General features: G+C 43.9%; 71 non-coding genes across 71 annotated transcripts; 24 read left to right on the top strand and 47 right to left on the bottom strand.

Moving 5' to 3' along the window:
* The first annotated feature begins 27 nt into the window (after nucleotides 1–27).
* Trnaa-cgc (transfer RNA alanine (anticodon CGC)) lies at nucleotides 28–99 on the top strand. Its single transcript has one exon. It is a non-coding gene; the product is annotated as a tRNA-Ala (tRNA).
* Nucleotides 100–374: 275 nt separating this feature from the next.
* Trnac-gca (transfer RNA cysteine (anticodon GCA)) lies at nucleotides 375–446 on the bottom strand. The gene has a single exon. It is a non-coding gene; the product is annotated as a tRNA-Cys (tRNA).
* Nucleotides 447–764: 318 nt separating this feature from the next.
* Nucleotides 765–836, bottom strand: Trnaw-cca (transfer RNA tryptophan (anticodon CCA)). The gene has a single exon. It is a non-coding gene; the product is annotated as a tRNA-Trp (tRNA).
* A 118-nt stretch (nucleotides 837–954) lies between these two features.
* Nucleotides 955–1,026, top strand: Trnaa-cgc (transfer RNA alanine (anticodon CGC)). Its single transcript has one exon. It is a non-coding gene; the product is annotated as a tRNA-Ala (tRNA).
* Nucleotides 1,027–1,301: 275 nt separating this feature from the next.
* On the bottom strand, nucleotides 1,302–1,373 carry Trnac-gca (transfer RNA cysteine (anticodon GCA)). Its single transcript has one exon. It is a non-coding gene; the product is annotated as a tRNA-Cys (tRNA).
* A 318-nt stretch (nucleotides 1,374–1,691) lies between these two features.
* On the bottom strand, nucleotides 1,692–1,763 carry Trnaw-cca (transfer RNA tryptophan (anticodon CCA)). Its single transcript has one exon. It is a non-coding gene; the product is annotated as a tRNA-Trp (tRNA).
* A 118-nt stretch (nucleotides 1,764–1,881) lies between these two features.
* On the top strand, nucleotides 1,882–1,953 carry Trnaa-cgc (transfer RNA alanine (anticodon CGC)). Its single transcript has one exon. It is a non-coding gene; the product is annotated as a tRNA-Ala (tRNA).
* Nucleotides 1,954–2,228: 275 nt separating this feature from the next.
* Trnac-gca (transfer RNA cysteine (anticodon GCA)) lies at nucleotides 2,229–2,300 on the bottom strand. The gene has a single exon. It is a non-coding gene; the product is annotated as a tRNA-Cys (tRNA).
* Nucleotides 2,301–2,618: 318 nt separating this feature from the next.
* Nucleotides 2,619–2,690, bottom strand: Trnaw-cca (transfer RNA tryptophan (anticodon CCA)). Its single transcript has one exon. It is a non-coding gene; the product is annotated as a tRNA-Trp (tRNA).
* A 118-nt stretch (nucleotides 2,691–2,808) lies between these two features.
* Trnaa-cgc (transfer RNA alanine (anticodon CGC)) lies at nucleotides 2,809–2,880 on the top strand. The gene has a single exon. It is a non-coding gene; the product is annotated as a tRNA-Ala (tRNA).
* Nucleotides 2,881–3,155: 275 nt separating this feature from the next.
* Trnac-gca (transfer RNA cysteine (anticodon GCA)) lies at nucleotides 3,156–3,227 on the bottom strand. The gene has a single exon. It is a non-coding gene; the product is annotated as a tRNA-Cys (tRNA).
* Nucleotides 3,228–3,545: 318 nt separating this feature from the next.
* Trnaw-cca (transfer RNA tryptophan (anticodon CCA)) lies at nucleotides 3,546–3,617 on the bottom strand. Its single transcript has one exon. It is a non-coding gene; the product is annotated as a tRNA-Trp (tRNA).
* Nucleotides 3,618–3,735: 118 nt separating this feature from the next.
* On the top strand, nucleotides 3,736–3,807 carry Trnaa-cgc (transfer RNA alanine (anticodon CGC)). The gene has a single exon. It is a non-coding gene; the product is annotated as a tRNA-Ala (tRNA).
* Nucleotides 3,808–4,082: 275 nt separating this feature from the next.
* On the bottom strand, nucleotides 4,083–4,154 carry Trnac-gca (transfer RNA cysteine (anticodon GCA)). Its single transcript has one exon. It is a non-coding gene; the product is annotated as a tRNA-Cys (tRNA).
* Nucleotides 4,155–4,472: 318 nt separating this feature from the next.
* Trnaw-cca (transfer RNA tryptophan (anticodon CCA)) lies at nucleotides 4,473–4,544 on the bottom strand. Its single transcript has one exon. It is a non-coding gene; the product is annotated as a tRNA-Trp (tRNA).
* Nucleotides 4,545–4,662: 118 nt separating this feature from the next.
* On the top strand, nucleotides 4,663–4,734 carry Trnaa-cgc (transfer RNA alanine (anticodon CGC)). The gene has a single exon. It is a non-coding gene; the product is annotated as a tRNA-Ala (tRNA).
* Nucleotides 4,735–5,009: 275 nt separating this feature from the next.
* Trnac-gca (transfer RNA cysteine (anticodon GCA)) lies at nucleotides 5,010–5,081 on the bottom strand. The gene has a single exon. It is a non-coding gene; the product is annotated as a tRNA-Cys (tRNA).
* Nucleotides 5,082–5,399: 318 nt separating this feature from the next.
* Nucleotides 5,400–5,471, bottom strand: Trnaw-cca (transfer RNA tryptophan (anticodon CCA)). Its single transcript has one exon. It is a non-coding gene; the product is annotated as a tRNA-Trp (tRNA).
* A 118-nt stretch (nucleotides 5,472–5,589) lies between these two features.
* Nucleotides 5,590–5,661, top strand: Trnaa-cgc (transfer RNA alanine (anticodon CGC)). Its single transcript has one exon. It is a non-coding gene; the product is annotated as a tRNA-Ala (tRNA).
* Nucleotides 5,662–5,936: 275 nt separating this feature from the next.
* On the bottom strand, nucleotides 5,937–6,008 carry Trnac-gca (transfer RNA cysteine (anticodon GCA)). The gene has a single exon. It is a non-coding gene; the product is annotated as a tRNA-Cys (tRNA).
* A 318-nt stretch (nucleotides 6,009–6,326) lies between these two features.
* Trnaw-cca (transfer RNA tryptophan (anticodon CCA)) lies at nucleotides 6,327–6,398 on the bottom strand. Its single transcript has one exon. It is a non-coding gene; the product is annotated as a tRNA-Trp (tRNA).
* Nucleotides 6,399–6,516: 118 nt separating this feature from the next.
* On the top strand, nucleotides 6,517–6,588 carry Trnaa-cgc (transfer RNA alanine (anticodon CGC)). Its single transcript has one exon. It is a non-coding gene; the product is annotated as a tRNA-Ala (tRNA).
* A 275-nt stretch (nucleotides 6,589–6,863) lies between these two features.
* Trnac-gca (transfer RNA cysteine (anticodon GCA)) lies at nucleotides 6,864–6,935 on the bottom strand. The gene has a single exon. It is a non-coding gene; the product is annotated as a tRNA-Cys (tRNA).
* A 318-nt stretch (nucleotides 6,936–7,253) lies between these two features.
* Trnaw-cca (transfer RNA tryptophan (anticodon CCA)) lies at nucleotides 7,254–7,325 on the bottom strand. Its single transcript has one exon. It is a non-coding gene; the product is annotated as a tRNA-Trp (tRNA).
* Nucleotides 7,326–7,443: 118 nt separating this feature from the next.
* Nucleotides 7,444–7,515, top strand: Trnaa-cgc (transfer RNA alanine (anticodon CGC)). The gene has a single exon. It is a non-coding gene; the product is annotated as a tRNA-Ala (tRNA).
* A 275-nt stretch (nucleotides 7,516–7,790) lies between these two features.
* Nucleotides 7,791–7,862, bottom strand: Trnac-gca (transfer RNA cysteine (anticodon GCA)). The gene has a single exon. It is a non-coding gene; the product is annotated as a tRNA-Cys (tRNA).
* A 318-nt stretch (nucleotides 7,863–8,180) lies between these two features.
* On the bottom strand, nucleotides 8,181–8,252 carry Trnaw-cca (transfer RNA tryptophan (anticodon CCA)). The gene has a single exon. It is a non-coding gene; the product is annotated as a tRNA-Trp (tRNA).
* Nucleotides 8,253–8,370: 118 nt separating this feature from the next.
* Nucleotides 8,371–8,442, top strand: Trnaa-cgc (transfer RNA alanine (anticodon CGC)). Its single transcript has one exon. It is a non-coding gene; the product is annotated as a tRNA-Ala (tRNA).
* Nucleotides 8,443–8,717: 275 nt separating this feature from the next.
* Nucleotides 8,718–8,789, bottom strand: Trnac-gca (transfer RNA cysteine (anticodon GCA)). The gene has a single exon. It is a non-coding gene; the product is annotated as a tRNA-Cys (tRNA).
* A 318-nt stretch (nucleotides 8,790–9,107) lies between these two features.
* Nucleotides 9,108–9,179, bottom strand: Trnaw-cca (transfer RNA tryptophan (anticodon CCA)). The gene has a single exon. It is a non-coding gene; the product is annotated as a tRNA-Trp (tRNA).
* Nucleotides 9,180–9,297: 118 nt separating this feature from the next.
* Trnaa-cgc (transfer RNA alanine (anticodon CGC)) lies at nucleotides 9,298–9,369 on the top strand. Its single transcript has one exon. It is a non-coding gene; the product is annotated as a tRNA-Ala (tRNA).
* Nucleotides 9,370–9,644: 275 nt separating this feature from the next.
* On the bottom strand, nucleotides 9,645–9,716 carry Trnac-gca (transfer RNA cysteine (anticodon GCA)). The gene has a single exon. It is a non-coding gene; the product is annotated as a tRNA-Cys (tRNA).
* A 318-nt stretch (nucleotides 9,717–10,034) lies between these two features.
* On the bottom strand, nucleotides 10,035–10,106 carry Trnaw-cca (transfer RNA tryptophan (anticodon CCA)). Its single transcript has one exon. It is a non-coding gene; the product is annotated as a tRNA-Trp (tRNA).
* Nucleotides 10,107–10,224: 118 nt separating this feature from the next.
* Trnaa-cgc (transfer RNA alanine (anticodon CGC)) lies at nucleotides 10,225–10,296 on the top strand. The gene has a single exon. It is a non-coding gene; the product is annotated as a tRNA-Ala (tRNA).
* Nucleotides 10,297–10,571: 275 nt separating this feature from the next.
* Nucleotides 10,572–10,643, bottom strand: Trnac-gca (transfer RNA cysteine (anticodon GCA)). Its single transcript has one exon. It is a non-coding gene; the product is annotated as a tRNA-Cys (tRNA).
* A 318-nt stretch (nucleotides 10,644–10,961) lies between these two features.
* On the bottom strand, nucleotides 10,962–11,033 carry Trnaw-cca (transfer RNA tryptophan (anticodon CCA)). The gene has a single exon. It is a non-coding gene; the product is annotated as a tRNA-Trp (tRNA).
* A 118-nt stretch (nucleotides 11,034–11,151) lies between these two features.
* Trnaa-cgc (transfer RNA alanine (anticodon CGC)) lies at nucleotides 11,152–11,223 on the top strand. Its single transcript has one exon. It is a non-coding gene; the product is annotated as a tRNA-Ala (tRNA).
* A 275-nt stretch (nucleotides 11,224–11,498) lies between these two features.
* Trnac-gca (transfer RNA cysteine (anticodon GCA)) lies at nucleotides 11,499–11,570 on the bottom strand. The gene has a single exon. It is a non-coding gene; the product is annotated as a tRNA-Cys (tRNA).
* A 318-nt stretch (nucleotides 11,571–11,888) lies between these two features.
* Trnaw-cca (transfer RNA tryptophan (anticodon CCA)) lies at nucleotides 11,889–11,960 on the bottom strand. The gene has a single exon. It is a non-coding gene; the product is annotated as a tRNA-Trp (tRNA).
* A 118-nt stretch (nucleotides 11,961–12,078) lies between these two features.
* Nucleotides 12,079–12,150, top strand: Trnaa-cgc (transfer RNA alanine (anticodon CGC)). Its single transcript has one exon. It is a non-coding gene; the product is annotated as a tRNA-Ala (tRNA).
* A 275-nt stretch (nucleotides 12,151–12,425) lies between these two features.
* On the bottom strand, nucleotides 12,426–12,497 carry Trnac-gca (transfer RNA cysteine (anticodon GCA)). Its single transcript has one exon. It is a non-coding gene; the product is annotated as a tRNA-Cys (tRNA).
* A 318-nt stretch (nucleotides 12,498–12,815) lies between these two features.
* Trnaw-cca (transfer RNA tryptophan (anticodon CCA)) lies at nucleotides 12,816–12,887 on the bottom strand. Its single transcript has one exon. It is a non-coding gene; the product is annotated as a tRNA-Trp (tRNA).
* A 118-nt stretch (nucleotides 12,888–13,005) lies between these two features.
* Trnaa-cgc (transfer RNA alanine (anticodon CGC)) lies at nucleotides 13,006–13,077 on the top strand. The gene has a single exon. It is a non-coding gene; the product is annotated as a tRNA-Ala (tRNA).
* Nucleotides 13,078–13,352: 275 nt separating this feature from the next.
* On the bottom strand, nucleotides 13,353–13,424 carry Trnac-gca (transfer RNA cysteine (anticodon GCA)). The gene has a single exon. It is a non-coding gene; the product is annotated as a tRNA-Cys (tRNA).
* Nucleotides 13,425–13,742: 318 nt separating this feature from the next.
* Trnaw-cca (transfer RNA tryptophan (anticodon CCA)) lies at nucleotides 13,743–13,814 on the bottom strand. The gene has a single exon. It is a non-coding gene; the product is annotated as a tRNA-Trp (tRNA).
* Nucleotides 13,815–13,932: 118 nt separating this feature from the next.
* Trnaa-cgc (transfer RNA alanine (anticodon CGC)) lies at nucleotides 13,933–14,004 on the top strand. The gene has a single exon. It is a non-coding gene; the product is annotated as a tRNA-Ala (tRNA).
* A 275-nt stretch (nucleotides 14,005–14,279) lies between these two features.
* On the bottom strand, nucleotides 14,280–14,351 carry Trnac-gca (transfer RNA cysteine (anticodon GCA)). Its single transcript has one exon. It is a non-coding gene; the product is annotated as a tRNA-Cys (tRNA).
* A 318-nt stretch (nucleotides 14,352–14,669) lies between these two features.
* On the bottom strand, nucleotides 14,670–14,741 carry Trnaw-cca (transfer RNA tryptophan (anticodon CCA)). The gene has a single exon. It is a non-coding gene; the product is annotated as a tRNA-Trp (tRNA).
* A 118-nt stretch (nucleotides 14,742–14,859) lies between these two features.
* Nucleotides 14,860–14,931, top strand: Trnaa-cgc (transfer RNA alanine (anticodon CGC)). Its single transcript has one exon. It is a non-coding gene; the product is annotated as a tRNA-Ala (tRNA).
* A 275-nt stretch (nucleotides 14,932–15,206) lies between these two features.
* Trnac-gca (transfer RNA cysteine (anticodon GCA)) lies at nucleotides 15,207–15,278 on the bottom strand. The gene has a single exon. It is a non-coding gene; the product is annotated as a tRNA-Cys (tRNA).
* Nucleotides 15,279–15,596: 318 nt separating this feature from the next.
* On the bottom strand, nucleotides 15,597–15,668 carry Trnaw-cca (transfer RNA tryptophan (anticodon CCA)). The gene has a single exon. It is a non-coding gene; the product is annotated as a tRNA-Trp (tRNA).
* A 118-nt stretch (nucleotides 15,669–15,786) lies between these two features.
* Nucleotides 15,787–15,858, top strand: Trnaa-cgc (transfer RNA alanine (anticodon CGC)). The gene has a single exon. It is a non-coding gene; the product is annotated as a tRNA-Ala (tRNA).
* A 275-nt stretch (nucleotides 15,859–16,133) lies between these two features.
* Trnac-gca (transfer RNA cysteine (anticodon GCA)) lies at nucleotides 16,134–16,205 on the bottom strand. Its single transcript has one exon. It is a non-coding gene; the product is annotated as a tRNA-Cys (tRNA).
* A 318-nt stretch (nucleotides 16,206–16,523) lies between these two features.
* Trnaw-cca (transfer RNA tryptophan (anticodon CCA)) lies at nucleotides 16,524–16,595 on the bottom strand. The gene has a single exon. It is a non-coding gene; the product is annotated as a tRNA-Trp (tRNA).
* A 118-nt stretch (nucleotides 16,596–16,713) lies between these two features.
* On the top strand, nucleotides 16,714–16,785 carry Trnaa-cgc (transfer RNA alanine (anticodon CGC)). Its single transcript has one exon. It is a non-coding gene; the product is annotated as a tRNA-Ala (tRNA).
* Nucleotides 16,786–17,060: 275 nt separating this feature from the next.
* Nucleotides 17,061–17,132, bottom strand: Trnac-gca (transfer RNA cysteine (anticodon GCA)). Its single transcript has one exon. It is a non-coding gene; the product is annotated as a tRNA-Cys (tRNA).
* Nucleotides 17,133–17,450: 318 nt separating this feature from the next.
* On the bottom strand, nucleotides 17,451–17,522 carry Trnaw-cca (transfer RNA tryptophan (anticodon CCA)). Its single transcript has one exon. It is a non-coding gene; the product is annotated as a tRNA-Trp (tRNA).
* Nucleotides 17,523–17,640: 118 nt separating this feature from the next.
* Trnaa-cgc (transfer RNA alanine (anticodon CGC)) lies at nucleotides 17,641–17,712 on the top strand. The gene has a single exon. It is a non-coding gene; the product is annotated as a tRNA-Ala (tRNA).
* A 275-nt stretch (nucleotides 17,713–17,987) lies between these two features.
* Nucleotides 17,988–18,059, bottom strand: Trnac-gca (transfer RNA cysteine (anticodon GCA)). The gene has a single exon. It is a non-coding gene; the product is annotated as a tRNA-Cys (tRNA).
* Nucleotides 18,060–18,377: 318 nt separating this feature from the next.
* Trnaw-cca (transfer RNA tryptophan (anticodon CCA)) lies at nucleotides 18,378–18,449 on the bottom strand. Its single transcript has one exon. It is a non-coding gene; the product is annotated as a tRNA-Trp (tRNA).
* Nucleotides 18,450–18,567: 118 nt separating this feature from the next.
* Trnaa-cgc (transfer RNA alanine (anticodon CGC)) lies at nucleotides 18,568–18,639 on the top strand. The gene has a single exon. It is a non-coding gene; the product is annotated as a tRNA-Ala (tRNA).
* A 274-nt stretch (nucleotides 18,640–18,913) lies between these two features.
* Nucleotides 18,914–18,985, bottom strand: Trnac-gca (transfer RNA cysteine (anticodon GCA)). Its single transcript has one exon. It is a non-coding gene; the product is annotated as a tRNA-Cys (tRNA).
* A 318-nt stretch (nucleotides 18,986–19,303) lies between these two features.
* Nucleotides 19,304–19,375, bottom strand: Trnaw-cca (transfer RNA tryptophan (anticodon CCA)). Its single transcript has one exon. It is a non-coding gene; the product is annotated as a tRNA-Trp (tRNA).
* A 118-nt stretch (nucleotides 19,376–19,493) lies between these two features.
* On the top strand, nucleotides 19,494–19,565 carry Trnaa-cgc (transfer RNA alanine (anticodon CGC)). Its single transcript has one exon. It is a non-coding gene; the product is annotated as a tRNA-Ala (tRNA).
* A 275-nt stretch (nucleotides 19,566–19,840) lies between these two features.
* Trnac-gca (transfer RNA cysteine (anticodon GCA)) lies at nucleotides 19,841–19,912 on the bottom strand. The gene has a single exon. It is a non-coding gene; the product is annotated as a tRNA-Cys (tRNA).
* A 318-nt stretch (nucleotides 19,913–20,230) lies between these two features.
* Nucleotides 20,231–20,302, bottom strand: Trnaw-cca (transfer RNA tryptophan (anticodon CCA)). The gene has a single exon. It is a non-coding gene; the product is annotated as a tRNA-Trp (tRNA).
* A 118-nt stretch (nucleotides 20,303–20,420) lies between these two features.
* On the top strand, nucleotides 20,421–20,492 carry Trnaa-cgc (transfer RNA alanine (anticodon CGC)). Its single transcript has one exon. It is a non-coding gene; the product is annotated as a tRNA-Ala (tRNA).
* Nucleotides 20,493–20,767: 275 nt separating this feature from the next.
* Trnac-gca (transfer RNA cysteine (anticodon GCA)) lies at nucleotides 20,768–20,839 on the bottom strand. The gene has a single exon. It is a non-coding gene; the product is annotated as a tRNA-Cys (tRNA).
* A 318-nt stretch (nucleotides 20,840–21,157) lies between these two features.
* Trnaw-cca (transfer RNA tryptophan (anticodon CCA)) lies at nucleotides 21,158–21,229 on the bottom strand. Its single transcript has one exon. It is a non-coding gene; the product is annotated as a tRNA-Trp (tRNA).
* Nucleotides 21,230–21,347: 118 nt separating this feature from the next.
* On the top strand, nucleotides 21,348–21,419 carry Trnaa-cgc (transfer RNA alanine (anticodon CGC)). Its single transcript has one exon. It is a non-coding gene; the product is annotated as a tRNA-Ala (tRNA).
* Nucleotides 21,420–21,694: 275 nt separating this feature from the next.
* Trnac-gca (transfer RNA cysteine (anticodon GCA)) lies at nucleotides 21,695–21,766 on the bottom strand. The gene has a single exon. It is a non-coding gene; the product is annotated as a tRNA-Cys (tRNA).
* Between the last annotated feature and the right edge of the window lie 4,635 nt (nucleotides 21,767–26,401).

Here is a 26,401-nt window from a genome sequence, read left to right as displayed (position 1 = left end):
ACTCGTCCCAGATGTAGTTGCTCTGGCGGGGGTGTAACTCAGTGGTAGAGTGTCTGCTTCGCATGCAGAAAGTCCTGGGTTCAAATCCCAGCTCCTCCAATTTTTGTTTCTCCGTGCAGCAGTACACGAAAACTTTTGCCTATCACCATATTCTATAAAATTCAGTGTACAAGATTCTTCCCCCAAGCAAGTGGATTTCGTACAGTTCGACCGCATGGCGGGAGGACGATGACCTGCAAGAGCCTGGGCTGCGATCCCCCCATTGAAATGTTGCTCCAAAGCCTTCGGTATGGCGTGCGGAGTGCATCTGAAACATGTTATTTGCAACTCACCGCGACAACCGTCATTTGTTTTTTCGAGATACTGAAAAATGAAGGGGGCACCCGGGATTGAACCGGGGACCTCTCGATCTGCAGTCGAATGCTCTACGACTGAGCTATACCCCCTTTCACGATCTTTCTATTCCCATAACTTAAGGAAAAATATTATACTCTGCCTGGCTAAAGACGTCTAATCGAGCAAAATATTGCGTAATCATTATCTCTCAGTTATATATTAGCGTTAAACGATATAAATATCAAAAATACTAGACAGTTCGCGCCTGGAGAAAGTGTGAGTCGGCGCCTACACTTTAATGTCAGAACGCGAAAATTGCACTAGTAGCTTTTTTCAAGCAAGTTCTGTTCGTCCGTTCTCTGTAATCGTTTGGTATCTGATTAAACTGACATACTCGCCTATGGCTTTCGTAAACGAAAATTTCACTGTGACCCCGACGTGATTTGAACACGCAACCTTCTGATCTGGAGTCAGACGCGCTACCGTTGCGCCACGGAGTCGACGCTGCTGAGGTCTTGTCATGAATAGGTTCCTCGAACACTTACTGTACCGTTCAAACCTAAGAAATAATGACAGTAGGATCCACGAGAGACTCGTCCCAGATGTAGTTGCTCTGGCGGGGGTGTAACTCAGTGGTAGAGTGTCTGCTTCGCATGCAGAAAGTCCTGGGTTCAAATCCCAGCTCCTCCAATTTTTGTTTCTCCGTGCAGCAGTACACGAAAACTTTTGCCTATCACCATATTCTATAAAATTCAGTGTACAAGATTCTTCCCCCAAGCAAGTGGATTTCGTACAGTTCGACCGCATGGCGGGAGGACGATGACCTGCAAGAGCCTGGGCTGCGATCCCCCCATTGAAATGTTGCTCCAAAGCCTTCGGTATGGCGTGCGGAGTGCATCTGAAACATGTTATTTGCAACTCACCGCGACAACCGTCATTTGTTTTTTCGAGATACTGAAAAATGAAGGGGGCACCCGGGATTGAACCGGGGACCTCTCGATCTGCAGTCGAATGCTCTACGACTGAGCTATACCCCCTTTCACGATCTTTCTATTCCCATAACTTAAGGAAAAATATTATACTCTGCCTGGCTAAAGACGTCTAATCGAGCAAAATATTGCGTAATCATTATCTCTCAGTTATATATTAGCGTTAAACGATATAAATATCAAAAATACTAGACAGTTCGCGCCTGGAGAAAGTGTGAGTCGGCGCCTACACTTTAATGTCAGAACGCGAAAATTGCACTAGTAGCTTTTTTCAAGCAAGTTCTGTTCGTCCGTTCTCTGTAATCGTTTGGTATCTGATTAAACTGACATACTCGCCTATGGCTTTCGTAAACGAAAATTTCACTGTGACCCCGACGTGATTTGAACACGCAACCTTCTGATCTGGAGTCAGACGCGCTACCGTTGCGCCACGGAGTCGACGCTGCTGAGGTCTTGTCATGAATAGGTTCCTCGAACACTTACTGTACCGTTCAAACCTAAGAAATAATGACAGTAGGATCCACGAGAGACTCGTCCCAGATGTAGTTGCTCTGGCGGGGGTGTAACTCAGTGGTAGAGTGTCTGCTTCGCATGCAGAAAGTCCTGGGTTCAAATCCCAGCTCCTCCAATTTTTGTTTCTCCGTGCAGCAGTACACGAAAACTTTTGCCTATCACCATATTCTATAAAATTCAGTGTACAAGATTCTTCCCCCAAGCAAGTGGATTTCGTACAGTTCGACCGCATGGCGGGAGGACGATGACCTGCAAGAGCCTGGGCTGCGATCCCCCCATTGAAATGTTGCTCCAAAGCCTTCGGTATGGCGTGCGGAGTGCATCTGAAACATGTTATTTGCAACTCACCGCGACAACCGTCATTTGTTTTTTCGAGATACTGAAAAATGAAGGGGGCACCCGGGATTGAACCGGGGACCTCTCGATCTGCAGTCGAATGCTCTACGACTGAGCTATACCCCCTTTCACGATCTTTCTATTCCCATAACTTAAGGAAAAATATTATACTCTGCCTGGCTAAAGACGTCTAATCGAGCAAAATATTGCGTAATCATTATCTCTCAGTTATATATTAGCGTTAAACGATATAAATATCAAAAATACTAGACAGTTCGCGCCTGGAGAAAGTGTGAGTCGGCGCCTACACTTTAATGTCAGAACGCGAAAATTGCACTAGTAGCTTTTTTCAAGCAAGTTCTGTTCGTCCGTTCTCTGTAATCGTTTAGTATCTGATTAAACTGACATACTCGCCTATGGCTTTCGTAAACGAAAATTTCACTGTGACCCCGACGTGATTTGAACACGCAACCTTCTGATCTGGAGTCAGACGCGCTACCGTTGCGCCACGGAGTCGACGCTGCTGAGGTCTTGTCATGAATAGGTTCCTCGAACACTTACTGTACCGTTCAAACCTAAGAAATAATGACAGTAGGATCCACGAGAGACTCGTCCCAGATGTAGTTGCTCTGGCGGGGGTGTAACTCAGTGGTAGAGTGTCTGCTTCGCATGCAGAAAGTCCTGGGTTCAAATCCCAGCTCCCCCAATTTTTGTTTCCCCGTGCAGCAGTACACGAAAACTTTTGCCTATCACCATATTCTATAAAATTCAGTGTACAAGATTCTTCCCCCAAGCAAGTGGATTTCGTACAGTTCGACCGCATGGCGGGAGGACGATGACCTGCAAGAGCCTGGGCTGCGATCCCCCCATTGAAATGTTGCTCCAAAGCCTTCGGTATGGCGTGCGGAGTGCATCTGAAACATGTTATTTGCAACTCACCGCGACAACCGTCATTTGTTTTTTCGAGATACTGAAAAATGAAGGGGGCACCCGGGATTGAACCGGGGACCTCTCGATCTGCAGTCGAATGCTCTACGACTGAGCTATACCCCCTTTCACGATCTTTCTATTCCCATAACTTAAGGAAAAATATTATACTCTGCCTGGCTAAAGACGTCTAATCGAGCAAAATATTGCGTAATCATTATCTCTCAGTTATATATTAGCGTTAAACGATATAAATATCAAAAATATTAGACAGTTCGCGCCTGGAGAAAGTGTGAGTCGGCGCCTACACTTTAATGTCAGAACGCGAAAATTGCACTAGTAGCTTTTTTCAAGCAAGTTCTGTTCGTCCGTTCTCTGTAATCGTTTGGTATCTGATTAAACTGACATACTCGCCTATGGCTTTCGTAAACGAAAATTTCACTGTGACCCCGACGTGATTTGAACACGCAACCTTCTGATCTGGAGTCAGACGCGCTACCGTTGCGCCACGGAGTCGACGCTGCTGAGGTCTTGTCATGAATAGGTTCCTCGAACACTTACTGTACCGTTCAAACCTAAGAAATAATGACAGTAGGATCCACGAGAGACTCGTCCCAGATGTAGTTGCACTGGCGGGGGTGTAACTCAGTGGTAGAGTGTCTGCTTCGCATGCAGAAAGTCCTGGGTTCAAATCCCAGCTCCTCCAATTTTTGTTTCTCCGTGCAGCAGTACACGAAAACTTTTGCCTATCACCATATTCTATAAAATTCAGTGTACAAGATTCTTCCCCCAAGCAAGTGGATTTCGTACAGTTCGACCGCATGGCGGGAGGACGATGACCTGCAAGAGCCTGGGCTGCGATCCCCCCATTGAAATGTTGCTCCAAAGCCTTCGGTATGGCGTGCGGAGTGCATCTGAAACATGTTATTTGCAACTCACCGCGACAACCGTCATTTGTTTTTTCGAGATACTGAAAAATGAAGGGGGCACCCGGGATTGAACCGGGGACCTCTCGATCTGCAGTCGAATGCTCTACGACTGAGCTATACCCCCTTTCACGAGCTTTCTATTCCCATAACTTAAGGAAAAATATTATACTCTGCCTGGCTAAAGACGTCTAATCGAGCAAAATATTGCGTAATCATTATCTCTCAGTTATATATTAGCGTTAAACGATATAAATATCAAAAATACTAGACAGTTCGCGCCTGGAGAAAGTGTGAGTCGGCGCCTACACTTTAATGTCAGAACGCGAAAATTGCACTAGTAGCTTTTTTCAAGCAAGTTCTGTTCGTCCGTTCTCTGTAATCGTTTGGTATCTGATTAAACTGACATACTCGCCTATGGCTTTCGTAAACGAAAATTTCACTGTGACCCCGACGTGATTTGAACACGCAACCTTCTGATCTGGAGTCAGACGCGCTACCGTTGCGCCACGGAGTCGACGCTGCTGAGGTCTTGTCATGAATAGGTTCCTCGAACACTTACTGTACCGTTCAAACCTAAGAAATAATGACAGTAGGATCCACGAGAGACTCGTCCCAGATGTAGTTGCTCTGGCGGGGGTGTAACTCAGTGGTAGAGTGTCTGCTTCGCATGCAGAAAGTCCTGGGTTCAAATCCCAGCTCCTCCAATTTTTGTTTCCCCGTGCAGCAGTACACGAAAACTTTTGCCTATCACCATATTCTATAAAATTCAGTGTACAAGATTCTTCCCCCAAGCAAGTGGATTTCGTACAGTTCGACCGCATGGCGGGAGGACGATGACCTGCAAGAGCCTGGGCTGCGATCCCCCCATTGAAATGTTGCTCCAAAGCCTTCGGTATGGCGTGCGGAGTGCATCTGAAACATGTTATTTGCAACTCACCGCGACAACCGTCATTTGTTTTTTCGAGATACTGAAAAATGAAGGGGGCACCCGGGATTGAACCGGGGACCTCTCGATCTGCAGTCGAATGCTCTACGACTGAGCTATACCCCCTTTCACGATCTTTCTATTCCCATAACTTAAGGAAAAATATTATACTCTGCCTGGCTAAAGACGTCTAATCGAGCAAAATATTGCGTAATCATTATCTCTCAGTTATATATTAGCGTTAAACGATATAAATATCAAAAATACTAGACAGTTCGCGCCTGGAGAAAGTGTGAGTCGGCGCCTACACTTTAATGTCAGAACGCGAAAATTGCACTAGTAGCTTTTTTCAAGCAAGTTCTGTTCGTCCGTTCTCTGTAATCGTTTGGTATCTGATTAAACTGACATACTCGCCTATGGCTTTCGTAAACGAAAATTTCACTGTGACCCCGACGTGATTTGAACACGCAACCTTCTGATCTGGAGTCAGACGCGCTACCGTTGCGCCACGGAGTCGACGCTGCTGAGGTCTTGTCATGAATAGGTTCCTCGAACACTTACTGTACCGTTCAAACCTAAGAAATAATGACAGTAGGATCCACGAGAGACTCGTCCCAGATGTAGTTGCTCTGGCGGGGGTGTAACTCAGTGGTAGAGTGTCTGCTTCGCATGCAGAAAGTCCTGGGTTCAAATCCCAGCTCCTCCAATTTTTGTTTCTCCGTGCAGCAGTACACGAAAACTTTTGCCTATCACCATATTCTATAAAATTCAGTGTACAAGATTCTTCCCCCAAGCAAGTGGATTTCGTACAGTTCGACCGCATGGCGGGAGGACGATGACCTGCAAGAGCCTGGGCTGCGATCCCCCCATTGAAATGTTGCTCCAAAGCCTTCGGTATGGCGTGCGGAGTGCATCTGAAACATGTTATTTGCAACTCACCGCGACAACCGTCATTTGTTTTTTCGAGATACTGAAAAATGAAGGGGGCACCCGGGATTGAACCGGGGACCTCTCGATCTGCAGTCGAATGCTCTACGACTGAGCTATACCCCCTTTCACGATCTTTCTATTCCCATAACTTAAGGAAAAATATTATACTCTGCCTGGCTAAAGACGTCTAATCGAGCAAAATATTGCGTAATCATTATCTCTCAGTTATATATTAGCGTTAAACGATATAAATATCAAAAATACTAGACAGTTCGCGCCTGGAGAAAGTGTGAGTCGGCGCCTACACTTTAATGTCAGAACGCGAAAATTGCACTAGTAGCTTTTTTCAAGCAAGTTCTGTTCGTCCGTTCTCTGTAATCGTTTGGTATCTGATTAAACTGACATACTCGCCTATGGCTTTCGTAAACGAAAATTTCACTGTGACCCCGACGTGATTTGAACACGCAACCTTCTGATCTGGAGTCAGACGCGCTACCGTTGCGCCACGGAGTCGACGCTGCTGAGGTCTTGTCATGAATAGGTTCCTCGAACACTTACTGTACCGTTCAAACCTAAGAAATAATGACAGTAGGATCCACGAGAGACTCGTCCCAGATGTAGTTGCTCTGGCGGGGGTGTAACTCAGTGGTAGAGTGTCTGCTTCGCATGCAGAAAGTCCTGGGTTCAAATCCCAGCTCCTCCAATTTTTGTTTCCCCGTGCAGCAGTACACGAAAACTTTTGCCTATCACCATATTCTATAAAATTCAGTGTACAAGATTCTTCCCCCAAGCAAGTGGATTTCGTACAGTTCGACCGCATGGCGGGAGGACGATGACCTGCAAGAGCCTGGGCTGCGATCCCCCCATTGAAATGTTGCTCCAAAGCCTTCGGTATGGCGTGCGGAGTGCATCTGAAACATGTTATTTGCAACTCACCGCGACAACCGTCATTTGTTTTTTCGAGATACTGAAAAATGAAGGGGGCACCCGGGATTGAACCGGGGACCTCTCGATCTGCAGTCGAATGCTCTACGACTGAGCTATACCCCCTTTCACGAGCTTTCTATTCCCATAACTTAAGGAAAAATATTATACTCTGCCTGGCTAAAGACGTCTAATCGAGCAAAATATTGCGTAATCATTATCTCTCAGTTATATATTAGCGTTAAACGATATAAATATCAAAAATACTAGACAGTTCGCGCCTGGAGAAAGTGTGAGTCGGCGCCTACACTTTAATGTCAGAACGCGAAAATTGCACTAGTAGCTTTTTTCAAGCAAGTTCTGTTCGTCCGTTCTCTGTAATCGTTTGGTATCTGATTAAACTGACATACTCGCCTATGGCTTTCGTAAACGAAAATTTCACTGTGACCCCGACGTGATTTGAACACGCAACCTTCTGATCTGGAGTCAGACGCGCTACCGTTGCGCCACGGAGTCGACGCTGCTGAGGTCTTGTCATGAATAGGTTCCTCGAACACTTACTGTACCGTTCAAACCTAAGAAATAATGACAGTAGGATCCACGAGAGACTCGTCCCAGATGTAGTTGCTCTGGCGGGGGTGTAACTCAGTGGTAGAGTGTCTGCTTCGCATGCAGAAAGTCCTGGGTTCAAATCCCAGCTCCTCCAATTTTTGTTTCCCCGTGCAGCAGTACACGAAAACTTTTGCCTATCACCATATTCTATAAAATTCAGTGTACAAGATTCTTCCCCCAAGCAAGTGGATTTCGTACAGTTCGACCGCATGGCGGGAGGACGATGACCTGCAAGAGCCTGGGCTGCGATCCCCCCATTGAAATGTTGCTCCAAAGCCTTCGGTATGGCGTGCGGAGTGCATCTGAAACATGTTATTTGCAACTCACCGCGACAACCGTCATTTGTTTTTTCGAGATACTGAAAAATGAAGGGGGCACCCGGGATTGAACCGGGGACCTCTCGATCTGCAGTCGAATGCTCTACGACTGAGCTATACCCCCTTTCACGATCTTTCTATTCCCATAACTTAAGGAAAAATATTATACTCTGCCTGGCTAAAGACGTCTAATCGAGCAAAATATTGCGTAATCATTATCTCTCAGTTATATATTAGCGTTAAACGATATAAATATCAAAAATACTAGACAGTTCGCGCCTGGAGAAAGTGTGAGTCGGCGCCTACACTTTAATGTCAGAACGCGAAAATTGCACTAGTAGCTTTTTTCAAGCAAGTTCTGTTCGTCCGTTCTCTGTAATCGTTTGGTATCTGATTAAACTGACATACTCGCCTATGGCTTTCGTAAACGAAAATTTCACTGTGACCCCGACGTGATTTGAACACGCAACCTTCTGATCTGGAGTCAGACGCGCTACCGTTGCGCCACGGAGTCGACGCTGCTGAGGTCTTGTCATGAATAGGTTCCTCGAACACTTACTGTACCGTTCAAACCTAAGAAATAATGACAGTAGGATCCACGAGAGACTCGTCCCAGATGTAGTTGCTCTGGCGGGGGTGTAACTCAGTGGTAGAGTGTCTGCTTCGCATGCAGAAAGTCCTGGGTTCAAATCCCAGCTCCTCCAATTTTTGTTTCCCCGTGCAGCAGTACACGAAAACTTTTGCCTATCACCATATTCTATAAAATTCAGTGTACAAGATTCTTCCCCCAAGCAAGTGGATTTCGTACAGTTCGACCGCATGGCGGGAGGACGATGACCTGCAAGAGCCTGGGCTGCGATCCCCCCATTGAAATGTTGCTCCAAAGCCTTCGGTATGGCGTGCGGAGTGCATCTGAAACATGTTATTTGCAACTCACCGCGACAACCGTCATTTGTTTTTTCGAGATACTGAAAAATGAAGGGGGCACCCGGGATTGAACCGGGGACCTCTCGATCTGCAGTCGAATGCTCTACGACTGAGCTATACCCCCTTTCACGATCTTTCTATTCCCATAACTTAAGGAAAAATATTATACTCTGCCTGGCTAAAGACGTCTAATCGAGCAAAATATTGCGTAATCATTATCTCTCAGTTATATATTAGCGTTAAACGATATAAATATCAAAAATACTAGACAGTTCGCGCCTGGAGAAAGTGTGAGTCGGCGCCTACACTTTAATGTCAGAACGCGAAAATTGCACTAGTAGCTTTTTTCAAGCAAGTTCTGTTCGTCCGTTCTCTGTAATCGTTTGGTATCTGATTAAACTGACATACTCGCCTATGGCTTTCGTAAACGAAAATTTCACTGTGACCCCGACGTGATTTGAACACGCAACCTTCTGATCTGGAGTCAGACGCGCTACCGTTGCGCCACGGAGTCGACGCTGCTGAGGTCTTGTCATGAATAGGTTCCTCGAACACTTACTGTACCGTTCAAACCTAAGAAATAATGACAGTAGGATCCACGAGAGACTCGTCCCAGATGTAGTTGCTCTGGCGGGGGTGTAACTCAGTGGTAGAGTGTCTGCTTCGCATGCAGAAAGTCCTGGGTTCAAATCCCAGCTCCTCCAATTTTTGTTTCCCCGTGCAGCAGTACACGAAAACTTTTGCCTATCACCATATTCTATAAAATTCAGTGTACAAGATTCTTCCCCCAAGCAAGTGGATTTCGTACAGTTCGACCGCATGGCGGGAGGACGATGACCTGCAAGAGCCTGGGCTGCGATCCCCCCATTGAAATGTTGCTCCAAAGCCTTCGGTATGGCGTGCGGAGTGCATCTGAAACATGTTATTTGCAACTCACCGCGACAACCGTCATTTGTTTTTTCGAGATACTGAAAAATGAAGGGGGCACCCGGGATTGAACCGGGGACCTCTCGATCTGCAGTCGAATGCTCTACGACTGAGCTATACCCCCTTTCACGATCTTTCTATTCCCATAACTTAAGGAAAAATATTATACTCTGCCTGGCTAAAGACGTCTAATCGAGCAAAATATTGCGTAATCATTATCTCTCAGTTATATATTAGCGTTAAACGATATAAATATCAAAAATACTAGACAGTTCGCGCCTGGAGAAAGTGTGAGTCGGCGCCTACACTTTAATGTCAGAACGCGAAAATTGCACTAGTAGCTTTTTTCAAGCAAGTTCTGTTCGTCCGTTCTCTGTAATCGTTTGGTATCTGATTAAACTGACATACTCGCCTATGGCTTTCGTAAACGAAAATTTCACTGTGACCCCGACGTGATTTGAACACGCAACCTTCTGATCTGGAGTCAGACGCGCTACCGTTGCGCCACGGAGTCGACGCTGCTGAGGTCTTGTCATGAATAGGTTCCTCGAACACTTACTGTACCGTTCAAACCTAAGAAATAATGACAGTAGGATCCACGAGAGACTCGTCCCAGATGTAGTTGCTCTGGCGGGGGTGTAACTCAGTGGTAGAGTGTCTGCTTCGCATGCAGAAAGTCCTGGGTTCAAATCCCAGCTCCTCCAATTTTTGTTTCTCCGTGCAGCAGTACACGAAAACTTTTGCCTATCACCATATTCTATAAAATTCAGTGTACAAGATTCTTCCCCCAAGCAAGTGGATTTCGTACAGTTCGACCGCATGGCGGGAGGACGATGACCTGCAAGAGCCTGGGCTGCGATCCCCCCATTGAAATGTTGCTCCAAAGCCTTCGGTATGGCGTGCGGAGTGCATCTGAAACATGTTATTTGCAACTCACCGCGACAACCGTCATTTGTTTTTTCGAGATACTGAAAAATGAAGGGGGCACCCGGGATTGAACCGGGGACCTCTCGATCTGCAGTCGAATGCTCTACGACTGAGCTATACCCCCTTTCACGAGCTTTCTATTCCCATAACTTAAGGAAAAATATTATACTCTGCCTGGCTAAAGACGTCTAATCGAGCAAAATATTGCGTAATCATTATCTCTCAGTTATATATTAGCGTTAAACGATATAAATATCAAAAATACTAGACAGTTCGCGCCTGGAGAAAGTGTGAGTCGGCGCCTACACTTTAATGTCAGAACGCGAAAATTGCACTAGTAGCTTTTTTCAAGCAAGTTCTGTTCGTCCGTTCTCTGTAATCGTTTGGTATCTGATTAAACTGACATACTCGCCTATGGCTTTCGTAAACGAAAATTTCACTGTGACCCCGACGTGATTTGAACACGCAACCTTCTGATCTGGAGTCAGACGCGCTACCGTTGCGCCACGGAGTCGACGCTGCTGAGGTCTTGTCATGAATAGGTTCCTCGAACACTTACTGTACCGTTCAAACCTAAGAAATAATGACAGTAGGATCCACGAGAGACTCGTCCCAGATGTAGTTGCTCTGGCGGGGGTGTAACTCAGTGGTAGAGTGTCTGCTTCGCATGCAGAAAGTCCTGGGTTCAAATCCCAGCTCCTCCAATTTTTGTTTCTCCGTGCAGCAGTACACGAAAACTTTTGCCTATCACCATATTCTATAAAATTCAGTGTACAAGATTCTTCCCCCAAGCAAGTGGATTTCGTACAGTTCGACCGCATGGCGGGAGGACGATGACCTGCAAGAGCCTGGGCTGCGATCCCCCCATTGAAATGTTGCTCCAAAGCCTTCGGTATGGCGTGCGGAGTGCATCTGAAACATGTTATTTGCAACTCACCGCGACAACCGTCATTTGTTTTTTCGAGATACTGAAAAATGAAGGGGGCACCCGGGATTGAACCGGGGACCTCTCGATCTGCAGTCGAATGCTCTACGACTGAGCTATACCCCCTTTCACGATCTTTCTATTCCCATAACTTAAGGAAAAATATTATACTCTGCCTGGCTAAAGACGTCTAATCGAGCAAAATATTGCGTAATCATTATCTCTCAGTTATATATTAGCGTTAAACGATATAAATATCAAAAATACTAGACAGTTCGCGCCTGGAGAAAGTGTGAGTCGGCGCCTACACTTTAATGTCAGAACGCGAAAATTGCACTAGTAGCTTTTTTCAAGCAAGTTCTGTTCGTCCGTTCTCTGTAATCGTTTGGTATCTGATTAAACTGACATACTCGCCTATGGCTTTCGTAAACGAAAATTTCACTGTGACCCCGACGTGATTTGAACACGCAACCTTCTGATCTGGAGTCAGACGCGCTACCGTTGCGCCACGGAGTCGACGCTGCTGAGGTCTTGTCATGAATAGGTTCCTCGAACACTTACTGTACCGTTCAAACCTAAGAAATAATGACAGTAGGATCCACGAGAGACTCGTCCCAGATGTAGTTGCTCTGGCGGGGGTGTAACTCAGTGGTAGAGTGTCTGCTTCGCATGCAGAAAGTCCTGGGTTCAAATCCCAGCTCCTCCAATTTTTGTTTCCCCGTGCAGCAGTACACGAAAACTTTTGCCTATCACCATATTCTATAAAATTCAGTGTACAAGATTCTTCCCCCAAGCAAGTGGATTTCGTACAGTTCGACCGCATGGCGGGAGGACGATGACCTGCAAGAGCCTGGGCTGCGATCCCCCCATTGAAATGTTGCTCCAAAGCCTTCGGTATGGCGTGCGGAGTGCATCTGAAACATGTTATTTGCAACTCACCGCGACAACCGTCATTTGTTTTTTCGAGATACTGAAAAATGAAGGGGGCACCCGGGATTGAACCGGGGACCTCTCGATCTGCAGTCGAATGCTCTACGACTGAGCTATACCCCCTTTCACGATCTTTCTATTCCCATAACTTAAGGAAAAATATTATACTCTGCCTGGCTAAAGACGTCTAATCGAGCAAAATATTGCGTAATCATTATCTCTCAGTTATATATTAGCGTTAAACGATATAAATATCAAAAATACTAGACAGTTCGCGCCTGGAGAAAGTGTGAGTCGGCGCCTACACTTTAATGTCAGAACGCGAAAATTGCACTAGTAGCTTTTTTCAAGCAAGTTCTGTTCGTCCGTTCTCTGTAATCGTTTGGTATCTGATTAAACTGACATACTCGCCTATGGCTTTCGTAAACGAAAATTTCACTGTGACCCCGACGTGATTTGAACACGCAACCTTCTGATCTGGAGTCAGACGCGCTACCGTTGCGCCACGGAGTCGACGCTGCTGAGGTCTTGTCATGAATAGGTTCCTCGAACACTTACTGTACCGTTCAAACCTAAGAAATAATGACAGTAGGATCCACGAGAGACTCGTCCCAGATGTAGTTGCTCTGGCGGGGGTGTAACTCAGTGGTAGAGTGTCTGCTTCGCATGCAGAAAGTCCTGGGTTCAAATCCCAGCTCCACCAATTTTTGTTTCTCCGTGCAGCAGTACACGAAAACTTTTGCCTATCACCATATTCTATAACATTCAGTGTACAAGATTCTTCCCCCAAGCAAGTGGATTTCGTACAGTTCGACCGCATGGCGGGAGGACGATGACCTGCAAGAGCCTGGGCTGCGATCCCCCCATTGAAATGTTGCTCCAAAGCCTTCGGTATGGCGTGCGGAGTGCATCTGAAACATGTTATTTGCAACTCACCGCGACAACCGTCATTTGTTTTTTCGAGATACTGAAAAATGAAGGGGGCACCCGGGATTGAACCGGGGACCTCTCGATCTGCAGTCGAATGCTCTACGACTGAGCTATACCCCCTTTCACGATCTTTCTATTCCCATAACTTAAGGAAAAATATTATACTCTGCCTGGCTAAAGACGTCTAATCGAGCAAAATATTGCGTAATCATTATCTCTCAGTTATATATTAGCGTTAAACGATATAAATATCAAAAATACTAGACAGTTCGCGCCTGGAGAAAGTGTGAGTCGGCGCCTACACTTTAATGTCAGAACGCGAAAATTGCACTAGTAGCTTTTTTCAAGCAAGTTCTGTTCGTCCGTTCTCTGTAATCGTTTGGTATCTGATTAAACTGACATACTCGCCTATGGCTTTCGTAAACGAAAATTTCACTGTGACCCCGACGTGATTTGAACACGCAACCTTCTGATCTGGAGTCAGACGCGCTACCGTTGCGCCACGGAGTCGACGCTGCTGAGGTCTTGTCATGAATAGGTTCCTCGAACACTTACTGTACCGTTCAAACCTAAGAAATAATGACAGTAGGATCCACGAGAGACTCGTCCCAGATGTAGTTGCTCTGGCGGGGGTGTAACTCAGTGGTAGAGTGTCTGCTTCGCATGCAGAAAGTCCTGGGTTCAAATCCCAGCTCCTCCAATTTTTGTTTCTCCGTGCAGCAGTACACGAAAACTTTTGCCTATCACCATATTCTATAAAATTCAGTGTACAAGATTCTTCCCCCAAGCAAGTGGATTTCGTACAGTTCGACCGCATGGCGGGAGGACGATGACCTGCAAGAGCCTGGGCTGCGATCCCCCCATTGAAATGTTGCTCCAAAGCCTTCGGTATGGCGTGCGGAGTGCATCTGAAACATGTTATTTGCAACTCACCGCGACAACCGTCATTTGTTTTTTCGAGATACTGAAAAATGAAGGGGGCACCCGGGATTGAACCGGGGACCTCTCGATCTGCAGTCGAATGCTCTACGACTGAGCTATACCCCCTTTCACGATCCTTCTATTCCCATAACTTAAGGAAAAATATTATACTCTGCCTGGCTAAAGACGTCTAATCGAGCAAAATATTGCGTAATCATTATCTCTCAGTTATATATTAGCGTTAAACGATATAAATATCAAAAATACTAGACAGTTCGCGCCTGGAGAAAGTGTGAGTCGGCGCCTACACTTTAATGTCAGAACGCGAAAATTGCACTAGTAGCTTTTTTCAAGCAAGTTCTGTTCGTCCGTTCTCTGTAATCGTTTGGTATCTGATTAAACTGACATACTCGCCTATGGCTTTCGTAAACGAAAATTTCACTGTGACCCCGACGTGATTTGAACACGCAACCTTCTGATCTGGAGTCAGACGCGCTACCGTTGCGCCACGGAGTCGACGCTGCTGAGGTCTTGTCATGAATAGGTTCCTCGAACACTTACTGTACCGTTCAAACCTAAGAAATAATGACAGTAGGATCCACGAGAGACTCGTCCCAGATGTAGTTGCTCTGGCGGGGGTGTAACTCAGTGGTAGAGTGTCTGCTTCGCATGCAGAAAGTCCTGGGTTCAAATCCCAGCTCCTCCAATTTTTGTTTCCCCGTGCAGCAGTACACGAAAACTTTTGCCTATCACCATATTCTATAAAATTCAGTGTACAAGATTCTTCCCCCAAGCAAGTGGATTTCGTACAGTTCGACCGCATGGCGGGAGGACGATGACCTGCAAGAGCCTGGGCTGCGATCCCCCCATTGAAATGTTGCTCCAAAGCCTTCGGTATGGCGTGCGGAGTGCATCTGAAACATGTTATTTGCAACTCACCGCGACAACCGTCATTTGTTTTTTCGAGATACTGAAAAATGAAGGGGGCACCCGGGATTGAACCGGGGACCTCTCGATCTGCAGTCGAATGCTCTACGACTGAGCTATACCCCCTTTCACGATCTTTCTATTCCCATAACTTAAGGAAAAATATTATACTCTGCCTGGCTAAAGACGTCTAATCGAGCAAAATATTGCGTAATCATTATCTCTCAGTTATATATTAGCGTTAAACGATATAAATATCAAAAATACTAGACAGTTCGCGCCTGGAGAAAGTGTGAGTCGGCGCCTACACTTTAATGTCAGAACGCGAAAATTGCACTAGTAGCTTTTTTCAAGCAAGTTCTGTTCGTCCGTTCTCTGTAATCGTTTGGTATCTGATTAAACTGACATACTCGCCTATGGCTTTCGTAAACGAAAATTTCACTGTGACCCCGACGTGATTTGAACACGCAACCTTCTGATCTGGAGTCAGACGCGCTACCGTTGCGCCACGGAGTCGACGCTGCTGAGGTCTTGTCATGAATAGGTTCCTCGAACACTTACTGTACCGTTCAAACCTAAGAAATAATGACAGTAGGATCCACGAGAGACTCGTCCCAGATGTAGTTGCTCTGGCGGGGGTGTAACTCAGTGGTAGAGTGTCTGCTTCGCATGCAGAAAGTCCTGGGTTCAAATCCCAGCTCCTCCAATTTTTGTTTCTCCGTGCAGCAGTACACGAAAACTTTTGCCTATCACCATATTCTATAAAATTCAGTGTACAAGATTCTTCCCCCAAGCAAGTGGATTTCGTACAGTTCGACCGCATGGCGGGAGGACGATGACCTGCAAGAGCCTGGGCTGCGATCCCCCCATTGAAATGTTGCTCCAAAGCCTTCGGTATGGCGTGCGGAGTGCATCTGAAACATGTTATTTGCAACTCACCGCGACAACCGTCATTTGTTTTTTCGAGATACTGAAAAATGAAGGGGGCACCCGGGATTGAACCGGGGACCTCTCGATCTGCAGTCGAATGCTCTACGACTGAGCTATACCCCCTTTCACGATCTTTCTATTCCCATAACTTAAGGAAAAATATTATACTCTGCCTGGCTAAAGACGTCTAATCGAGCAAAATATTGCGTAATCATTATCTCTCAGTTATATATTAGCGTTAAACGATATAAATATCAAAAATACTAGACAGTTCGCGCCTGGAGAAAGTGTGAGTCGGCGCCTACACTTTAATGTCAGAACGCGAAAATTGCACTAGTAGCTTTTTTCAAGCAAGTTCTGTTCGTCCGTTCTCTGTAATCGTTTGGTATCTGATTAAACTGACATACTCGCCTATGGCTTTCGTAAACGAAAATTTCACTGTGACCCCGACGTGATTTGAACACGCAACCTTCTGATCTGGAGTCAGACGCGCTACCGTTGCGCCACGGAGTCGACGCTGCTGAGGTCTTGTCATGAATAGGTTCCTCGAACACTTACTGTACCGTTCAAACCTAAGAAATAATGACAGTAGGATCCACGAGAGACTCGTCCCAGATGTAGTTGCTCTGGCGGGGGTGTAACTCAGTGGTAGAGTGTCTGCTTCGCATGCAGAAAGTCCTGGGTTCAAATCCCAGCTCCTCCAATTTTTGTTTCTCCGTGCAGCAGTACACGAAAACTTTTGCCTATCACCATATTCTATAAAATTCAGTGTACAAGATTCTTCCCCCAAGCAAGTGGATTTCGTACAGTTCGACCGCATGGCGGGAGGACGATGACCTGCAAGAGCCTGGGCTGCGATCCCCCCATTGAAATGTTGCTCCAAAGCCTTCGGTATGGCGTGCGGAGTGCATCTGAAACATGTTATTTGCAACTCACCGCGACAACCGTCATTTGTTTTTTCGAGATACTGAAAAATGAAGGGGGCACCCGGGATTGAACCGGGGACCTCTCGATCTGCAGTCGAATGCTCTACGACTGAGCTATACCCCCTTTCACGATCTTTCTATTCCCATAACTTAAGGAAAAATATTATACTCTGCCTGGCTAAAGACGTCTAATCGAGCAAAATATTGCGTAATCATTATCTCTCAGTTATATATTAGCGTTAAACGATATAAATATCAAAAATACTAGACAGTTCGCGCCTGGAGAAAGTGTGAGTCGGCGCCTACACTTTAATGTCAGAACGCGAAAATTGCACTAGTAGCTTTTTTCAAGCAAGTTCTGTTCGTCCGTTCTCTGTAATCGTTTGGTATCTGATTAAACTGACATACTCGCCTATGGCTTTCGTAAACGAAAATTTCACTGTGACCCCGACGTGATTTGAACACGCAACCTTCTGATCTGGAGTCAGACGCGCTACCGTTGCGCCACGGAGTCGACGCTGCTGAGGTCTTGTCATGAATAGGTTCCTCGAACACTTACTGTACCGTTCAAACCTAAGAAATAATGACAGTAGGATCCACGAGAGACTCGTCCCAGATGTAGTTGCTCTGGCGGGGGTGTAACTCAGTGGTAGAGTGTCTGCTTCGCATGCAGAAAGTCCTGGGTTCAAATCCCAGCTCCTCCAATTTTTGTTTCCCCGTGCAGCAGTACACGAAAACTTTTGCCTATCACCATATTCTATAAAATTCAGTGTACAAGATTCTTCCCCCAAGCAAGTGGATTTCGTACAGTTCGACCGCATGGCGGGAGGACGATGACCTGCAAGAGCCTGGGCTGCGATCCCCCCATTGAAATGTTGCTCCAAAGCCTTCGGTATGGCGTGCGGAGTGCATCTGAAACATGTTATTTGCAACTCACCGCGACAACCGTCATTTGTTTTTTCGAGATACTGAAAAATGAAGGGGGCACCCGGGATTGAACCGGGGACCTCTCGATCTGCAGTCGAATGCTCTACGACTGAGCTATACCCCCTTTCACGATCTTTCTATTCCCATAACTTAAGGAAAAATATTATACTCTGCCTGGCTAAAGACGTCTAATCGAGCAAAATATTGCGTAATCATTATCTCTCAGTTATATATTAGCGTTAAACGATATAAATATCAAAAATACTAGACAGTTCGCGCCTGGAGAAAGTGTGAGTCGGCGCCTACACTTTAATGTCAGAACGCGAAAATTGCACTAGTAGCTTTTTTCAAGCAAGTTCTGTTCGTCCGTTCTCTGTAATCGTTTGGTATCTGATTAAACTGACATACTCGCCTATGGCTTTCGTAAACGAAAATTTCACTGTGACCCCGACGTGATTTGAACACGCAACCTTCTGATCTGGAGTCAGACGCGCTACCGTTGCGCCACGGAGTCGACGCTGCTGAGGTCTTGTCATGAATAGGTTCCTCGAACACTTACTGTACCGTTCAAACCTAAGAAATAATGACAGTAGGATCCACGAGAGACTCGTCCCAGATGTAGTTGCTCTGGCGGGGGTGTAACTCAGTGGTAGAGTGTCTGCTTCGCATGCAGAAAGTCCTGGGTTCAAATCCCAGCTCCTCCAATTTTTGTTTCTCCGTGCAGCAGTACACGAAAACTTTTGCCTATCACCATATTCTATAAAATTCAGTGTACAAGATTCTTCCCCCAAGCAAGTGGATTTCGTACAGTTCGACCGCATGGCGGGAGGACGATGACCTGCAAGAGCCTGGGCTGCGATCCCCCATTGAAATGTTGCTCCAAAGCCTTCGGTATGGCGTGCGGAGTGCATCTGAAACATGTTATTTGCAACTCACCGCGACAACCGTCATTTGTTTTTTCGAGATACTGAAAAATGAAGGGGGCACCCGTGATTGAACCGGGGACCTCTCGATCTGCAGTCGAATGCTCTACGACTGAGCTATACCCCCTTTCACGATCTTTCTATTCCCATAACTTAAGGAAAAATATTATACTCTGCCTGGCTAAAGACGTCTAATCGAGCAAAATATTGCGTAATCATTATCTCTCAGTTATATATTAGCGTTAAACGATATAAATATCAAAAATACTAGACAGTTCGCGCCTGGAGAAAGTGTGAGTCGGCGCCTACACTTTAATGTCAGAACGCGAAAATTGCACTAGTAGCTTTTTTCAAGCAAGTTCTGTTCGTCCGTTCTCTGTAATCGTTTGGTATCTGATTAAACTGACATACTCGCCTATGGCTTTCGTAAACGAAAATTTCACTGTGACCCCGACGTGATTTGAACACGCAACCTTCTGATCTGGAGTCAGACGCGCTACCGTTGCGCCACGGAGTCGACGCTGCTGAGGTCTTGTCATGAATAGGTTCCTCGAACACTTACTGTACCGTTCAAACCTAAGAAATAATGACAGTAGGATCCACGAGAGACTCGTCCCAGATGTAGTTGCTCTGGCGGGGGTGTAACTCAGTGGTAGAGTGTCTGCTTCGCATGCAGAAAGTCCTGGGTTCAAATCCCAGCTCCTCCAATTTTTGTTTCCCCGTGCAGCAGTACACGAAAACTTTTGCCTATCACCATATTCTATAAAATTCAGTGTACAAGATTCTTCCCCCAAGCAAGTGGATTTCGTACAGTTCGACCGCATGGCGGGAGGACGATGACCTGCAAGCGCCTGGGCTGCGATCCCCCCATTGAAATGTTGCTCCAAAGCCTTCGGTATGGCGTGCGGAGTGCATCTGAAACATGTTATTTGCAACTCACCGCGACAACCGTCATTTGTTTTTTCGAGATACTGAAAAATGAAGGGGGCACCCGGGATTGAACCGGGGACCTCTCGATCTGCAGTCGAATGCTCTACGACTGAGCTATACCCCCTTTCACGATCTTTCTATTCCCATAACTTAAGGAAAAATATTATACTCTGCCTGGCTAAAGACGTCTAATCGAGCAAAATATTGCGTAATCATTATCTCTCAGTTATATATTAGCGTTAAACGATATAAATATCAAAAATACTAGACAGTTCGCGCCTGGAGAAAGTGTGAGTCGGCGCCTACACTTTAATGTCAGAACGCGAAAATTGCACTAGTAGCTTTTTTCAAGCAAGTTCTGTTCGTCCGTTCTCTGTAATCGTTTGGTATCTGATTAAACTGACATACTCGCCTATGGCTTTCGTAAACGAAAATTTCACTGTGACCCCGACGTGATTTGAACACGCAACCTTCTGATCTGGAGTCAGACGCGCTACCGTTGCGCCACGGAGTCGACGCTGCTGAGGTCTTGTCATGAATAGGTTCCTCGAACACTTACTGTACCGTTCAAACCTAAGAAATAATGACAGTAGGATCCACGAGAGACTCGTCCCAGATGTAGTTGCTCTGGCGGGGGTGTAACTCAGTGGTAGAGTGTCTGCTTCGCATGCAGAAAGTCCTGGGTTCAAATCCCAGCTCCTCCAATTTTTGTTTCCCCGTGCAGCAGTACACGAAAACTTTTGCCTATCACCATATTCTATAAAATTCAGTGTACAAGATTCTTCCCCCAAGCAAGTGGATTTCGTACAGTTCGACCGCATGGCGGGAGGACGATGACCTGCAAGAGCCTGGGCTGCGATCCCCCCATTGAAATGTTGCTCCAAAGCCTTCGGTATGGCGTGCGGAGTGCATCTGAAACATGTTATTTGCAACTCACCGCGACAACCGTCATTTGTTTTTTCGAGATACTGAAAAATGAAGGGGGCACCCGGGATTGAACCGGGGACCTCTCGATCTGCAGTCGAATGCTCTACGACTGAGCTATACCCCCTTTCACGATCTTTCTATTCCCATAACTTAAGGAAAAATATTATACTCTGCCTGGCTAAAGACGTCTAATCGAGCAAAATATTGCGTAATCATTATCTCTCAGTTATATATTAGCGTTAAACGATATAAATATCAAAAATACTAGACAGTTCGCGCCTGGAGAAAGTGTGAGTCGGCGCCTACACTTTAATGTCAGAACGCGAAAATTGCACTAGTAGCTTTTTTCAAGCAAGTTCTGTTCGTCCGTTCTCTGTAATCGTTTGGTATCTGATTAAACTGACATACTCGCCTATGGCTTTCGTAAACGAAAATTTCACTGTGACCCCGACGTGATTTGAACACGCAACCTTCTGATCTGGAGTCAGACGCGCTACCGTTGCGCCACGGAGTCGACGCTGCTGAGGTCTTGTCATGAATAGGTTCCTCGAACACTTACTGTACCGTTCAAACCTAAGAAATAATGACAGTAGGATCCACGAGAGACTCGTCCCAGATGTAGTTGCTCTGGCGGGGGTGTAACTCAGTGGTAGAGTGTCTGCTTCGCATGCAGAAAGTCCTGGGTTCAAATCCCAGCTCCTCCAATTTTTGTTTCTCCGTGCAGCAGTACACGAAAACTTTTGCCTATCACCATATTCTATAAAATTCAGTGTACAAGATTCTTCCCCCAAGCAAGTGGATTTCGTACAGTTCGACCGCATGGCGGGAGGACGATGACCTGCAAGAGCCTGGGCTGCGATCCCCCCATTGAAATGTTGCTCCAAAGCCTTCGGTATGGCGTGCGGAGTGCATCTGAAACATGTTATTTGCAACTCACCGCGACAACCGTCATTTGTTTTTTCGAGATACTGAAAAATGAAGGGGGCACCCGGGATTGAACCGGGGACCTCTCGATCTGCAGTCGAATGCTCTACGACTGAGCTATACCCCCTCTCACGATCTTTCTATTCCCATAACTTGTAACCTCCCCACAAGAAAAATGAAATGACAATACTTAATGGAAATGGAGCCAGAGCTAACTGTAGGTTCCCGACAAAACTATTAATGACAAAGACAATTAAATAAAAGCTCGCTATCTGACTCAAGTGTAAGTTCCCATAAAATAATGAACGAGAATCCCATGACAATGAAACTACAGTGATAATCAAAAATCAATTTAACCGAAATGTCGGTCTTTGCCCTGTGCGAATTCAGAATAAATTTCTTACCTTATTAAAACTGCATGTCAAAATTCTGCTCTTATTGATGGCTGCGGCTTGGAGGAAAAACATTGCAATTGCCTTTTTTTTTTGAAAAATTTTGTTAAAGGGAAATGAAGGGAATTTGAATGATTGTTTGTAAAATTGTTTTTTTTTTTTTAAATCCAAATTATTATTGGGGGCGATTTTTGAAAGTTAAATTACAATGAGTGGACCTTACATTATCTGATAAGCGCAAAGCTGCATAAACATTTATTTAATAAAATTATACCTTGTCCTGAATCTTGACCATCGCTGTGCCGACGCCCGCCGACGCAACTGCTACAGACATACTACTCTCCGCGGCAGCTACCAACAGACTACCTTACGCGACTGCTCGCGACACACAACTTTACGCGACTGCTCCCAACAGACTAATGTACTGCACTGCGCTTCGAGCGCAACTGCTCTGGTCAGAGATTCTACAATGCCTCAGCATCGCTGCCGCACAACATACGTGTTTCATAACCCTCCACTGGGGGGCAAAAAATTTGGCAGCGATGGTGAGTCATTTGGACTTGCCATCGTAACAAATTTTTCTTTTAATTAATTAACATTTACAAATTATTTGGGTGTAATACATGAATTAAATGTTGTGCGCATGCACTGATTACAAAACATTACAGACAAGAGAAAATATAAGTACTGAGCATATCAGCAAATCCGAAAAATGTATATACAAATTATTTGACAGATAACAAAGTGCAAAGACGAAATATATATACAATGAGTAACAAATGACATAAATCATAAAATTGTACAGAAAAACACAAATCATGTTGAAAATGAGAAGAGTGCACAGGCACTGGAGTTCAGTTGAAAACATATTCACATAAGTGCACATGCACTGAAAACTTTTGAACATTTTTATAACAAATAAACGCAAGAGTAGAAAAAATCATCAAATCACAAAAAGTATATACAATATAGATGACAAGAGTGCACACATACTGCACTTCAAAACAAATCGAAAATGTCTTTAGTATTTTGACAACAAATGGCAAAAATCATGTCGACAAGTGACACAAGTGTACTCGCACTAGAGTTCAACAAATCGAGAAAAAATGTATAGGCCATGAACATAAATGGTGTTAGTAAAAAAATGATTTTCACTATTAGGATAGGAAAGGAAGGATTGCATCATGGTTGTAGCACTTTAGTTTGCACATAGCTGCACTAAAAGTCCATATCTTTCCACAGAATCACAACTAAGTGATACAATGTGCAGTTCCGTTCCCAGAAGTATTTATCAGCGTATCAAGACAGTGAAACGTCGTAGTATTATTCCATGCTATCATTTGGCAGTACATCAGGTACACCAAACAGTGGGACCATAATAACGTCTTCATTGGTTACAGTGGTGGACAGCATGTCGTGTCAACACCACGCTCTTAAGAGGCAGCACACCAACGTAGAATTCGTGCAAAAACCAAATATAGTGCTCCATGATTAGGAGGATGTATAGGACAAATGGATATTACAGTAATTCAGGGTAGTTAGCTCAGAAGTTAAAGGACATTAACTAACAGACAATTCTTAATAGGTGATTACATAAGTAGTATGCGGCATACATAGCTCAGTTATTGAACATTTCTGTACCATGAATGTAGTATTACAGAAAAATGTTCATTAATTAATTTACAGACAAGAGTGGTAATCAGTGGCCATCAAGTATGGAGTATTACAAAACATCTTTCCTCATTCAAATGACATATTTACAAGTAATTATTGGCACTCAGTGGCCTAGCAACTTTTGATTAGTACAAAATATTTATCATCATTCAGTATTAATATGGGAAGTCATCATTGAAAACACTAACAAAACGTTAAGTTACATTAATTATTGGCACTCAGTGGCCAGCAAGTATTGAATAGTATAAAACATTATTCATCATTCAGTATTCATCATATCATTAAGAAATCGTTATTAGAAAAATCAGTTAATTACAGTCATAGCATTAATAAGCATGGGCATAATAAGTAATTACATTAATTATGGGCACTCAGTGGCCAGCAAGTATTGAATAGTATAAAACATTATTCATCATTCAGTATTCTTCATATCATTAAGAAATCATTATTAAAAATCAGTTAATTACAGTCATAGCCTTAATAAGCATGGGCATTATAAGTTACATTAATTATGGGCACTCAGTGGCCAGCAAGTATTGAATAGTACAAAACATTATTCATCATTCAGTATTATTCATATCATTAAGAAATCATTATTAGAAAAATCAGTTAATTACAGTCATAGCATTAATAAGCATGGGCATTATAAGTTACATTAATTATGGGCACTCAGTGGCCAGCAAGTATTGAATAGTACAAAACATTAGTAGCATTAATAAGCATGGGCATTATAAGTTACATTAATTATGGGCACTCAGTGGCCAGCAAGTACTGAATAGTACAAAACATTAGTAGCATTAATAAGCATGGGCATAATAAGTACTCTCATTACAATAGATAGTGGCAATTATGTTTTGGTATCATTAAGAAGTCATTATTCAAGTGACATACTATTCAGAGCTGATTAGTGTTATTCAGAATTATCATAAACTAGTGACATTATCTGGGACTGTTAATACATTTTGTTTTTTCTGCTAGCAATGCATTGCTTTGGGTAATTATAAGGGAAAGCAAGAAGAAATAAGAGAAAAAATTGCTTCTAGGTTGTTCCTATAAATGAAAAGATTGTGTAACGTCATTCGTCATGAGTCAGCTGTAGCAAGGTTATCACATTTATAAATGATAGACACAAGTGGGTAAGAAAAATGCAAGTACTAGAACAGGTATAATAAGTAACAAGTTTAGTAAGTATCATAAAAAGCTTCTCCTGAAAGAAAAATACAAAATGGATTATTGAACTGAAAGAAGAAACGCAGACTATGCTGAAAAGTAGTGAACTTCGAATTAACAGGTAGTGAAATGTGTATAAAAAATGTGTTCCATAGCTGTCCTTTCCAAAACCTTCAGTCATCCTACTACGCAATATAACACCTGCTGTCAAAGTAAACTGCAACAAATACTTAAATAACTACATAGCATAAATACATAACTTCAACATTATCCTCATCTGTAAAGAAAAACTTCATTATTCATATCATCATAACTCCATCATTATCATCACCTGTAAACAAAAACTTCATTATTCATAGTACCATATTCTTCATCATTGTTCATTATCAGCATTCATTATCATCTGCAAAAATCATTTCATTATTCATCACACAACTATTCCTAATCCCTAGCATATTTCATCACTTAAAACTAAAATGTGTAGTTCTGTCTGACAGCTTGCATCAATCGCTTTGTATTCTGAAAGAAAAAATTAGTTAAGACTGCTATTCTGCGATGTGTATAATATATTCTGGTTAATGCTTGTTAATTCTGATCCATTTACTCGTCCTCATTAGCTTATTGCATCTTCTTTCGTTTATTCCATAGGTGAAATTCCCACTTCTGTTTAATTCATTTCCTGTACGCATCATTTATTTCTGAAATTGATGAACAAAGATTAATGTCTTGCATTTAAATCATATACCCATTAAATAGTGACTGGTTAATGGTGACTCAATTAAGCATACAACATAACATGACAGAAAACGTAATATCTCAAAACACAGACAGTGTTTAAAGGCAAAAAGTGTACAGAGAATATCGTAATGCAGCAGCAAAAAAAGGAAAATGTAAAACAGTCATGATGTTGAGATATCACAAGGCAAAATGTCAAAGTCAAATGGTGTGTGTTATACCTTAACTAGTTCACAGTGCATACAAACAAAACATGAAAACAATCGTACATACATAAGAAAGACAAAATGTGACATTCGTTGTGTTCAGCTTATATGTAGTGTAGTTAATAGATGCGATAATTAAAGACTTCAATGGAGAGGGAATTTGATAAAATTAATGCGTCATTATAGAGAATTGCATAATTATTCATAAAATGCGTAAGTTCATCTGAAAAAATGCACGGTCTAGTGTGTAACGACAAGAAGAGCGACCTGCTAACCTTACCTTGCCGGGCACTTGCCAAGAAAAAATACGATAATCATCAATAGGTAGTCACATAAATGTAATTGCATAAGTGGTCACAAAATGTGTAAGTTCATCTGGAAAATATGCACGGTCTGATTTGTAACGACAAGAAAAGCGACCTGCTAACCTTACCTTGCCGGGCACTTGCCAAGAAAAAATACGATAATCATCAGTAATTAGTAATGTCAATATAATTGCATAAGTGGTCATAAAATGTGTAAACGGCCTCATAGCATGTTACATCGTAAAGTGGTTTCATTCGATAAAGGGTTTAATGTTTGACA

The sequence above is a fragment of the Schistocerca nitens genome, chromosome 4, assembly GCF_023898315.1.
Source record: "Schistocerca nitens isolate TAMUIC-IGC-003100 chromosome 4, iqSchNite1.1, whole genome shotgun sequence".
Taxonomy (NCBI): Eukaryota; Metazoa; Arthropoda; class Insecta; order Orthoptera; family Acrididae; genus Schistocerca; species Schistocerca nitens.
The sequence above is the reverse complement of the archived record's forward strand: the minus strand, read 5'-3'. Positions and strand labels throughout refer to the sequence as shown.